Consider the following 9,844-nt stretch of genomic DNA (forward strand, 5'->3'; position numbering starts at 1 on the left):
CATTCCGCAGCATTTGGCCTCAATCCCTCTGAACCCATCCTATCCAGAAACTCATCCGATTACCATTGCAATTTTGTGAGTGCAACAGCCTCCTCCACTTCCTCTGGTAGCTCATTTCATGCACGCACAACCTTGTGTGTGGGAAATGTGCCTCAGGTCCTTCGTCAATTTCAGACCACTCACCTTAAAACTATGCTCTCGAGTTTTCAACTCACCACAGCTTGGGTAAAACTCGAAAATACTCAGTTTACAGCCCTTCCATAACATCATGTTGCAGCGTTACGCTGCCGGGAAAGATGTCCAGCCTATTCCACCACAACCTGAGTCCAAAAATTGACGACATCCTTGGCTCTATTTTGACAGCAATCTCAAGTGTCTTTTGTTTTAGCTTTTTCAAAATGTCAATTACCCTGGACAACAACGAGCTGTTGGAAACAGAAAGGTGAAAGGTAAGTGAGTGGGAAAGTGAGGCAGTTGCAGCTCTGGTGAAACTCCTTCTTTGTGAGTCACTCAGCAACAAGAGACGTGAAGGTGACTCAGGCGTGAGAGCTCTTCACATCGAGAACAAAAAGCAATCAAGTCCAGTTAGCACCTCGCCCGGAGTGGGGGTGGAGTGAGATAATTACCTTTTGACTTCAGTTACTATGTTCAGAAACGGCCTTTTAGATTGAGGTGAACAGAAATTGCATTTCTAATAAGCACCATGGAATTTAGCAAGATTTATTGAGCCACTTCTCGTCGAATCCCCCGTAGGTTTCCAACTCAGTCGGTATCGATGTGGCTCATGTCCAGGTGTGAACATCCCTGCAGCCAATTGCATGGTTAAGGTAAAAGGCAAGGAAAGTGGCATCTCGAACTGGCCCGAGGTCAGAGCATCCTCACAATGTGATCTGTCGTTCTCGGATTGTCATGCTACCTCCGATTTTAGGGTGGAGAACATTCTTTGGGACTCTTATTCTGCAAAACAGACACAGTGACTGAAACTATGCTGCACGGCCTGCTCAGCTTTGTGCATTTTCCCTGCAGTCTGGTGTGTTTCATGTTCCGTGTAAACGTGAAAGTTGTCCTGTTTCGACCAATGGGTGAAATCATTTAGCAAAGTAAGAATCGAAATTGCAGTAATATCAAGCAGTTCATGGTTATTTGACCAAATCATAAGGGAATATGTATGCTCACGCACTCACAAATACATTTGTAGCTGAAAAGAGTCTGAGAAGATAGCCTCAGCTTACCATTGATTTTGATCCGGATTGAAGAGCTATCATTATTTGTTACGAAATTGATATTGTAGCCGGCACATCCAAGCAGCCGTGCGAGTCGGAGAGGGATCATGGAACCCTTTTCACGTGACTTTCCATCTGTTGTCACGCAGGAGCTCAATTGGAAATGCAAGAAAATGGGCACTTTGCGCCGCCGGTAGTTTTGACGAACGGTCTAAGGCGCTGGATGAAGGCTCCTGTCGCGACTGGGGCGTTGGTTCGAATCCCACCACTGCCATTTCTACTGATCAGCTGCAACGACACAGCTTGTTAAAATGCTGTTTCCATCCCCGATGTACTTCAGTTCACAACAAAATTCGATTTGCTTCCCGGGGAATTAACTGTGGAGCGGGAAAGTGTCTCTGCTGTCTCGATCGTGTTCGCCTCCCGCGTGGAAAATTGCGATCAGCTCTACTGTTGCTTTATATTCCAAGCATGTTGAGATTTTACTGGACCCGAATGGAGACTGCTATTTCATCGCTGTTGTGAAACAAAGTCCTGCGGTGAGTCGATTCATCGTTATTTGGCTTTCTGGCGAATGGGAAAATCGTTCCGATGAATTTTGATGTCATATGTTATTGAACTTCTCCAATTTCCTTCGTTTCCGTCCCGGAGACACCGGAAGGGAAAGGTAATCTAATCGAGACTGTGATTGGTGAAAATCACTTTTTGTGGCCCATTCTTATTATGTTCTTTCTTCTCTCTTTTCAGCATTGTCTGGGATATGGTGGTGCACTAAGGCTCAAGTATCATTGAAAGAGTAGTTTGGAATTGCCCTGTTGTTAGTTGTGAGCTTACTTTATGGCTCATGCCTCGGAGTGTCTCACATTTAGCATTCATGCTCACTGTATCTGAAAATGCATTTGGTTTGCCAGTTTTGTTTGTGTTCCGAGTCAAATGTTTTCTGTTTTGCGATTCGTTCAATACATTACGAATTAACAGGCTTTCTGAGGTAATTTCCAGCTGCAAAAACTCCTCAACTGAGAATCTGGGAAAATTTCACAGAGTATGGTCAGTTGGAGCAAAAGTAAGGAAGTCGTTCGTTTCTGCAGTGTTTCACAATACTACCTTTGCAGTGAGCAGTCGAACAGACTAAATGATTGTGCCAAAGACTGCGACGGCCAGCTCGGCTAAAAAGTTATCCTTTTAAAGCCGGTGAAAGCAACACAACGTTATTGGGCTACACCACGTGAAAACAGATACTTCGGTGTATCTCGTCCATGTATAGCACATAACCAAAATTAAACAAGTCCCATGAAACAACGAGCATTTGGAAACAGAAAGGTGAAAGGTAGAATGTCTTCAACTTTCAGTGTCGGATACCACTGAGCTGCAGCAGGGACGGCTGTGGGCTTGTTTCTGTAGCATAGTGATCATCACGTTCACCTTCCGCAAGATAGGTTCCCGCGGTCGAAACTGTTTAGTTCTTCATCTGCAGCCTTTTACGTGGACAAGAACGGAGCTTTCTTGCTTGCTTTCCCATCTGCAAACCTGCCTTCGAATTTGCTTGAACAAATCTGCTCTCGTAGTGAAATGCAATGCATTTCCATTTGATTACTGTGCGGAGCATTGTAAAGATATTCTACAAACTGCTTCTGATCATGTGCCATTCAGTTTGAGAGTGTAGTTACCGATCCTTCCACGAAGAGCAATACTGCATTTGCATTCCTTGCTGAGGCGGCCCGGTTCAAAGACAGGGAAGAAGGTGATGCGCTGGTGTCACAGTGCACCACGGATTCCTGAACTATTCTGTCTGCCAAATGTACCCCAAAGTCGTATCTGAAAGGCCTCATTTGGAAGCTGTCTGTCGTTATTCAAAGTGCGAGAATTGGCACCAGAGGTCCTGAATCATGTTTTGGAGCAGTTCGCACGTTAGTGGCTCATTCAATCAGCAACAGCAATGAAAGAAATTGCACTCTCAGAGGAAGCTCTGGACCTGTGCTTTCAAAGCTAGTATTAAGGTGCGCCCCGAGATCTAAGCCATGTTGGAATTTAAACGGAGGAATCGACAAAGAGGCTGCAGAATAACATCGCATCCTTTTGGTTTTCTTTAAATCACTGATGAGCAGGAAAATGTCAACGGGGAGAGCGACTGGGAAAGTGAGGCAGTTGCAGCTCTGGTGAAACTCCTTCTTTTTGAGTCACTCAGCAACAAGAGGCGTGAAGGTGACTCAGGCGTGAGAGCTCTTCACATCGAGAACAAAAAGCAATCAAGTGCAGTTAGCACCTCTCCCGGAGTGGAGGTGGGGTGAGATAATTAGCTTTTGATTTCAGTTACGATGTTCAAAAACTGCCTTTTAAATTGAGGTGAACAGAAACTGCATTTCTAATAAGCACCATGGAATTTAGCAAGATTTATTGAGTCGCTTCTCGTTGATTCCCACGCAGGTTTCCAACTCAGTTGTATCGATGTGGCTCATGTCCAGGTGTGAACATCCCTGCAGCCAATTGCACGGTTTATGTAAAAGGCAAGGAAAGTGGCATCTCGAACTGGCCCCGAGGTCAGAGCATCCTCACACTGTGATCGGTCGTTCTCGGATTGTAATGCTACCTCCGCTTTTAGGCTGGAGAACATTCTTTGGGACTCTTATTCTGCAAAACAGACACAGTGACTGAAACTATGCTGCACGGTATGATGTGGAAACACGGCCTGCTCAGCTTTGTGCATTTTCCCTGTAGTCCGGTGTGTTTCATGTTCCGTGTAAACGTGAAAGTTGTCCTGTTTCGAGCAATGGGTGAAATCATTTAGCAAAGCAAGAATCGAAATTGCAGTAATGTCAAGCAGTTCATGGTTATTTGACCAAATCATAAGCGAACATGTTTGCTCACGCACTCACAGATACATTTGTAGCTGAAAAGAGTCTGAGAAGATAGCCTCAGCTTACCATTGATTTTTATCGGATTGATGAGCTATCATTATTTGTTGCGAAATTGATATTGTAGCCGGCACATCCAAGCAGCCGTGCGAGTCGGAGAGGAATCATGGAACCCATTTCACGTGACTTTCCATCTGTTGTCATGCAGGAGCTCAATTGGAAATGCAAGAAAATTGGCCGGCCGCGCAGCTGGTAGTGTGGCCGAGCGGTCTAAGGCGCTGGATTAAGGCTCCAGTCTCGACAGGGGCGTGGGTTCGAATCCCACCACTGCCATTTCTACTGATCAGTTGCAACGACACAGCTTGTTAAAATGCAGTTTCCATTCCCGCTGTACTTCTGTTCACAAAAAAATTTGATTTGCTTCCCGGGGAATTAAATGTGTAGTGGGAAAGTGCCAAATTGTCTATGCTGTCTTGATCGTGTTCGCCTCCCGCGTGGAAAATTGCAAACAGCTCTACTGTTGCTTTATGTTCCAAGCATGTTGAGATTTTACTGGAACCGAATGGAGACTGCTATTTCATCGCTGTTGTGAAACAAAGTCCTGCGGTGAGTCGATTCATCGTTACTTGGCTTTCTGACGAATGGGAAAATCGTTCCGATGAATTTTGATGTCATATGTTATTGAATTTCTCCAATTTCCTTCGTTTCCGTCCCGGAGACACCGGAAGGGAAAGGTGATCTAATCGAGACTGTGATTGGTGAAATTCACTTTTTGTGGCCTATTCTTATTATGTTCTTTCTTTCTCTCTTTTCAGCATTGTCTGGGATATGGTGGTGCACTGAGGCTCAAGTATCATTGAAAGAGTAGTTTGGAATTGCCCTGATGTTAGTTGTGAGATTACTTTATGGCTCATGCGCTCGGAGTGTCTCACATTTAGCATTCATGCTCACTGTATCTGAAAATGCATTTGGTTTGCCAGTTTTGTTTCTGTTGCGTGTCAAATGTTTTCTGTTTTGCGATTCGTTCAATACATTACGAATTAACAGGCTTTCTGAGATAATTTCCAGCTGCAAAAACTCCTCAACTGAGAATCTGGGAAAATTTCACAGAGTATGGTCAGTCGGAGCAAAAGTAAGGAAGTCCTTCGTTTCTGCAGTGTTTCACAATACTACCTTTCCAGTGAGCAGTCGAACAGACTAAAGATTGTGCCACAGACTGCGACGGCCAGCTCGGCTAAAAAGTTATCCTTTTAAAGCCGGTGTAAGCAACACAACGTTATTGGGCTACACCGGGTGAAAACAGATACTTCGGTGTATCTCGTCCATGCATACCACACAGCCAAAATTAAACAACTCCCATAAAACAACGAGCATTTGGAAACAGAAAGGTGAAAGGTAGAATGTCTTCAACTTTCAGTGTCGGATACCACTGAGCTGCAGCAGGGGCGGCTGTGGGCTTGTTTCTGTAGCATAATGATCAACACGTTCACCTTCCGCAAGATAGGTCCCCGCGGTCGAAACTGTTTTGTTCTTCATCTGCAGCCTTTTACATGGACAAGAACGGAGCTTTCCTGCTTGCTTTCCCATCTGCAAACCTGCCTTCGAATTTGCTTGAACAAATCTGCTCTCGTAGTGAAATGCAATGCATTTCCATTTGATTACTGTGCAGAGCATTGTAAAGATATTCTACAAACTGCTTCTGATCATGTGCCATTCAGTTTGAGAGTGTAGTTACCGATCCTTCCACGTTGATGCGCTGGTGTCACAGTGCACCACGGATTCCTGAACTATTCTGTCTGCCAAATGTACCCCAAAGTCGTATCTGAAAGGCCTCATTTGGAAGCTGTCTGTCGTTATTCAAAGTGCGAGAATTGGCACCAGAGGTCCTGAATCATGTTTTGGAGCAGTTCGCACGTTAGTGGCTCATTCAATCAGCAACAGCAATGAAAGAAATTGCACTCTCAGAGGAAGCTCTGGACCTGTGCTTTCAAAGCTAGTATTAAGGTGCGCCCCGAGATCTAAGCCATGTTGGAATTTAAACGGAGGAATCGACAAAGAGGCTGCAGAATAACATCGCATCCTTTTGGTTTTCTTTAAATCACTGATGAGCAGGAAAATGTCAACGGGGAGAGCGACTGGGAAAGTGAGGCAGTTGCAGCTCTGGTGAAACTTCTTCTTTGTGAGTCACTCAGCAACAAGAGGCGTGAAGGTGACTCAGACGTGAGAGCTCTTCACTTCGAGAACAAAAAGCAATCAAGTGCAGTTAGCACCTCTCCCGGAGTGGGGGTGAGGTGAGATAATTACCTTTTGACTTCAGTTCCTCTGTTCAGAAACTGCCTTTTAAATTGAGGTGAACAGAAACTGCATTTCTAATAAGCACCATGGAATTTAGCAAGATTTATTGAGTCGCGTCTTGTCGATTCCCACGCAGGTTTCCAACTCAGTTGGTGTCGATGTGGCTCATGTCCAGGTGTGAACATCCCTGCAGCCAATTGCATAAAAGGCAAGGAAAGTGGCATCTCGAACTGGCCCCGAGGTCAGAGCATCCTCACAATGTGATCGGTCGTTCTCGTATTGTAATGCTACCTCCGGTGTTAGGGTGGAGAACATTCTTTGGACTTTTATTCTACAAAACAGACACAGTGACTGAAACTATGCTGCACCGTATGATGTGGAACACGGCCTGCTCAGCTTTGTGCATTTTCCCTGTAGTCCGGTGTGTATCATGTTCCGTGTAAACGTGAAAGTTGTCCTGTTGAGGTCAACATGCTTGGAACGTAAAGCAGTTTGCAATTTTCCACGCTGGAGGCGAACACGATCATGACAGCAGAGACAATTTGGCACTTTCCCACTCGACACTTAATCCCCGGGGAATCACGTTTTTTCTCCCATCAACGACCTGTAATCCCATTCTGACTCCGTTGTCCAGGCATTGGCCTGTGATCCCGTTTCGTGACTGTTTTCGTAGCAATATGATCTGATCCCAGCCCCATTTTGCTTACGTCGCAACAATGTGTAACTCAATCCCCACTCTGCTCCCCAGGAATTACCTGTGAAACGTTCTCCACTCTGTTCTACGACTGATGGCCTGTTAAATCATTCTGTTCCCTACCAAGAACCTGCAACCCCATTCCCAATCTGTTGTCTTGGAAACAATCTGCGAACACATCACTCCATATGTTGCCCTAACAGCAGCTTGTGTCTTCATCCCTGCTGTTTTCCACGAACAATTGCCTGTGATCTCTTCACGATAGAAGCAAAACCAAGCATCACGTAATTCAGAGACATGGAGATTGGTAGGTAGAGAGAGTGCAAGATGGAGAGTGAGTGAAGGAAAACGGCGGAGGATGTGTAAGACCAGAAGCGAGAGCAAAGACAGCGAAACTCAAACCCAACTCTCAAACCCGGTCCCCTCCACATCCTTGAGAAACAGGACTGGGGTTAAAACTTCGCGAGAAGATTTGTAACTCGGTTGCTCGTTGTTGTGGTTCTGTTGGCCGGACTGCGAATTTTTGTTGCATACGTTTCATCCCCTGTCTATGTGACATCCTCAGTGCTTGGGAGCCTCCTGTGAAGCGCTCCTGTGATGTTTCCTCCGGAATTTATAGTGGTTTGTCTCTGCTACTTCCGGTTGTCAGTTCCAGCTGTCCTTTGCTGTGGTCGGTATATTTGATCCAGGTCGATGTGCTTATTGATTGAATCTGTGGATGAGTGCATTGCCTCTAGGAATTCCCTGGCTGATCTCTGTTTGGCTTGTCCTAGAATAGTAGTGTTGTCCCAGTCGAACTTATGTTGCTTGTCATCTGCGTGTGTAGCTGCTCAGGATAGCTGGTCGTGTCGTTTCATGGCTAATTGGTGTTCATGGATGCGGATCGTTATTTGTCTTCCTGTTTGTCCTGTGTAGTGTTTTGTGCAGTCCTTGCATGGGAGTTTGTACACTGTGTTGGTTTTGCTCATGCTGGTAATCGGGTTCTTCGTTCTGGTGAGTCGTTGTCTGAGAGTGGCTGTTGGTTTGTGTGCTGCTATGAGTCCTCGTGGTCGCAGTAATCTGGTTGTCAGTTTTGAAACATTCTTGATGTATGGTAGTGTGGCTACTCATTTGCGTTGTGGCATGTTCTCGTTCCGTTGCCTTTCCCTTAGGCATCTGTTGATGAAATTGCGGGGTTATCCGTTTTTGGTGAAAACATTGTATCGGTGTTATTCTTCCTGTTTTTGCAGTCCTGGTGTACTGAAGTGTGTTGTTGCCCTTTTGAAGTGTGTTTTGATGCAACTTATTTCGTGTGTGATGGGGTGGTTACTTTCATAGTTCAGGACTTGGTCTGTGTGAGTGACTTTCCTGTATACCTTTGTGGTGAATTCTCTGTTCGGTGTTTTCTGTACCATCTAGGAATGGGAGTTGATTGTCCTTTTCTTCTTCTCTAGTGAATCGGATTCCTGTGAGGATGGAGTTGATGATCGGGTGTGTGTTCTCTATTTCTGTGTTTTTAATGATTACAAAGGTGCAATCCACATATCTGACCCAGAGTTGAATTTGCGGTTAGACAGTTTGTTCTAACCTTTGCATTACCGCTTCTGCTATGAGTCCAGAGATGGGTGAGCCCATTGGTGTACCGTTCATATATTTGGTTGTTGAATATGAAGCGTGTTGTGAGGCACCGGCCTAGTAGTTTAACTATGCCATCCGTGTTGAAAGATTCAACGCCCTGTTGTCTGTTCTGTATGTCCAGCAGGCTGGCTATTGTTTCTCTGGCTACGGTTTTGTCGATAGAAGTGAACAATGCCGTTACATCGAATGAGACCATAGTTTCTTCCTTGTCTATATGGATATTTCTGATGATGTCCAAGAATTCCAGCGTTGACTGTATAGAGTGTCTGGATCCGCTGATCAGGTGTTTTTATTTCTGTTGCAGTTCTTTAGCCAGTTTGTGTGATGGTGTCCCTGGTAGTGATACTTTGGGTCTGAGTGGGATGTCTGGTTTGTGCACTTTATGTAGTCCATAAAATCTGGGGGTGTTGTTGCTTTCAGGTTTCATTCTTTGTAGGTCAAACCTGGTTATCCCTTGACAGTTTTTCCTTTGACAGTTGAAGGCTGTTTATTTTCAGGCCCTGCAGAAGGGTCACTCTTTCAAATTTTGATGTGCTGTTTCGTTGAGGTCTCTATTCAATCCCCTGTGAAAGAAGATATAAGTGACATTGTCAGCTCAGGAAAGAAATTCACGAAAGAAAGTCTGAGAACCTTAGAGGAGAACAGATTAATTGAGCAGAAGCCAAACTCAGGGAAAAAGATTCCCCAGAACGTTCTGTCTCAAAGGTTTCCAGTGTTCAAGCACAACCGGAGAAGAGAGACTGACAGCCAGTGAGCACCTCGACCTTTGGGCCACGTGGTCTAATTTATAATGTGTTGCTTAAAACAGGATAGAGAGTGGGTCCAGGTGACAAACTAATGAGTTCTCTAGCTTCCTTCCTCCACACTTCCTCGCTTCCTGGATTCAAAACCATATGCAACAAATTCAGAATTTACATACTTTCCACTGTTTTGTTTCCAATTGTTTATGTCCTTTATTTTCTTTCAGTTGGAAGCTGGCCCCGGCACACACTTTATTTCTCTTCTCCGGGCTTAATGGCTCTGATATTCCATTGTTCCTGTGTTCCACCCTAACTTAGAACTTTCTTTTTTTTCTTGATACAAACCACTTATTGTTAAAGCCTGTTCAATGTCTAGCATTCCCAGATCTATTGAAACCATCTTGACGTCTCTCTCTCTCTCTA

The 9,844-nt window shown here is 44.9% G+C and overlaps 1 non-coding gene across 1 annotated transcript; it reads left to right on the forward strand.

Annotated features, from left to right (window-relative positions):
* Nucleotides 1-4,326: 4,326 nt before the first annotated feature.
* Nucleotides 4,327-4,408, forward strand: trnal-aag (transfer RNA leucine (anticodon AAG)). The gene has a single exon. It is a non-coding gene; the product is annotated as a tRNA-Leu (tRNA).
* The last annotated feature ends 5,436 nt before the right edge of the window (nucleotides 4,409-9,844 follow it).

The sequence above is a fragment of the Hemiscyllium ocellatum genome, unplaced genomic scaffold (assembly GCF_020745735.1).
Source record: "Hemiscyllium ocellatum isolate sHemOce1 unplaced genomic scaffold, sHemOce1.pat.X.cur. scaffold_169_pat_ctg1, whole genome shotgun sequence".
Taxonomy (NCBI): domain Eukaryota; kingdom Metazoa; phylum Chordata; class Chondrichthyes; order Orectolobiformes; family Hemiscylliidae; genus Hemiscyllium; species Hemiscyllium ocellatum.